The following is a 2,950-nucleotide window of genomic DNA, read 5'->3' as shown; positions in this document are numbered from 1 at the left end:
TCCTGCGTGTGATTGGCTCACCTTGTGTGTATCTGGTCTCGAACTAACTTATTCTGCATGCGTTGCATCTTAGACGTAACTATCTGCCTTTATTATACGTTTTCGGTGAGCTGTCGCCATCTTTCAATGCCATTTTTAAAGAAACCGTCATTGCTTTTGGCCAATCATAGATGAGGAAAGCATGCTCAAGTGGGAAGAGTTAAAAGGACACAGTGTGTAACTGTTTTGCATAAATACAGGGTGTGATTTGCATAAATTAATAAACCCCCCTGTGTAAAACCCCATTGAGACGAGCCCCAACTGCAGAGGAAATTCACCCCCGCACGTCAATCACATGACATTTCTCAGTCGGTGCACCTGCACTTAGTGTCTCATGAGTCATGACCAAACGTTTTGTTTTCGTATTCAGTTTTAGTGCAATTTTATCGATTCCAGTGACGAACATTTCCTTGTTTTCGTTCTAAGCTTTAGTCTACATCTTTTTTTCTTAATCCCCCCACTTGTTAGGGTGAAATGTAACAGGCAATGACGGTTGGTCGAGTCCCGGGTCTATGTCTGTACGTCTGTCCTTTCCAACCAGAAGCTACTCTTCTCTGCTTCCTCTTGAGGAGGGGAGATCATCCCGCTCTGTGATCTGAGGGAAACAAGTCATTACCAAGAAAATGATTATTTATATTACTGTATTGTCAATGGCAATGACATGCTTATTGTGAATGGGACCATGGGGACTGTCAACAGTCTTACACACACACACACACATGTATTTCTCACATATAAACCTGCACGCATACAGTATATGATTTCAAAAACCTGCAAAGGAGGCAGAAATCATAATGTCCTTTTAATGGCTGTTATTATGATTATTGCTGGTGTTATATTGGTGAGGTCTCACACACATGTATTTCTCACATATAAACCTGCACGCATACAGTATATGATTTCAAAAACCTGCAAAGGAGGCAGATATCATAATGTCCTTTTAATGGCTGTTATTATGATTATTGCTGGTGTTATATTGGTGAGGTCTTTCTTTATTTTAAAAACTGAAAAGGGATTTAAAAACTTGTCCTTTTTAAAGTACGTTTTGCATTTCTTTCATTTTGTTCGCTTTGGGTGTGAAAAATAATTGGCTGTTCTCTCTTTCTGAAGTCTATATTTTCCCTAAATCTTATAAGGAATTATTTTAAAAGATGATTAAACGATATGGGTAGATTGTCAAGAGAAATGAGCTATGGATGGTTATAGTCTATGTATATGCTTATGGGTATAATAAATTAAACAATTAACAAAAGCAGAATTATATACATATATTAAATAAAATTCTTGATACTGTAAGTCTTTGTCTTGTGTGTGTTTTTTTTATCCTTTTTTTATATGTATATATATATATATATATATAAAGATTTTTTTTTGGTTCTGCTTTACTGATATTTTTATTTACTAAAAAGGGAAAGAAAATTAGAATTAAACTTATTTTTCAGCAAACCCAAAAATACATTATCGTTTTAAATAATCATATAAACACACCATTTACTATCAATAATCAGTCCTATGTACTGACATACTGAGAAGTTTTTATTTTCAAATTATATTTTAAAAAATTCATATGTTCTCCTTAAATTCATAAAAGTAATTACAGGTATTTTAGATTTTATGTTTTGTTTAAAACCTAATTGCGCATGTGACTAATTTAAATTGACTGCTCTGCTTGTGCACTTAAAAGTAATTTGATTTTTATTTGCACTCGATTTTTTCAATTGTCACTCAATTATCATTATCTTCTAATATGTTTGATAGATAATTATGTCCTTGCCTCTGTGTAGTGAATAGTTTGAGGGCTTTGTTTCAATTTCACAATACACAGGTGTAATAACATTAACAGTAACATTTCCCTTTAGTCATATTCTCTGATGTAGTTTTTGAAGATGGGAGTTGTTATCTGGTTTTGTGTGAAGGGAGTGGCATTGTGGCAGTCAAAATCGACTTCATTTTCCTTATCGATGGAAAAGTAATGCATTGGATGTGCATGTCAAGTTTAAGCCGACCAAAGGTAAACTTTAACAGAAGTTAATGTTTCGTTAATTTTATGGCTAATAAATGGACTAATATTCTCCTCCAACTTCCACTCCTTGTTTTCTAGGAACTCATTTACCTTTTCTCTCATAAATCGGCCAAGTTGCCTGTCCAGTTGGACCACTCCTCTACTTCGCCAGCATGTTTCAGCATGGGTTGGGAATTCTGCTGTGAGGCATTCTGCTCTTGAAGACAGATCCAGCTCTTTAGGTTTTGGGTGTGTTTGCATACTTATACTAATACGACTTATTCAAACAAAACTGAAGTGACTAAAATGCTTTCATTAATACATTGATTCACTGCAGTTTACATGAAACTGAGGTGAATCAATGCTTTTGATGAAACCAGCTTGCCAAGACTGCACAAATTAGGTGTGGATTATTAGTATCTCTCTCAGCCTCCCTTCCCATCTGTCTCTGCCTCCCTTTGTTTGTTCACGTACAGACTCTCAGCAATTCTATACAAAATAACAAAGAGTGAAAAATGTAAGGGGGTCTGAATACTTTCCGTACCCACTGTATATATAAAGATTTTTTTTGGTTCTGCTTTACTGATATTTTTATTTACTAAAAAGGGAAAGAAAATTAGAATTAAACTTATTTTTCAGCAAACACAAAAATACATTATCGTTTTAAATAATCATATAAACATACCATTTACCATCAATAATCAGTCCTATGTACTGACATACTGAAGTTTTTATTTTCAAATTATATTTTAAAAAATTCATATGTTCTCCTTAAATTCATAAAAGTAATTACAGGTATTTTAGATTTTATGTTTTGTTTAAAACCTAATTGCGCATGTGACTAATTTAAATTGACTGCTCTGTTTGTGCACTTAAAAGTAATTTGATTTTTATTTGCACTCGATTTTT

The sequence above is a fragment of the Sinocyclocheilus grahami genome, unplaced genomic scaffold (assembly GCF_001515645.1).
Source record: "Sinocyclocheilus grahami isolate Dianchi unplaced genomic scaffold, SAMN03320097.WGS_v1.1 scaffold27.1, whole genome shotgun sequence".
Taxonomy (NCBI): domain Eukaryota; kingdom Metazoa; phylum Chordata; class Actinopteri; order Cypriniformes; family Cyprinidae; genus Sinocyclocheilus; species Sinocyclocheilus grahami.
Note: the sequence above shows the minus strand (reverse complement) of the source record.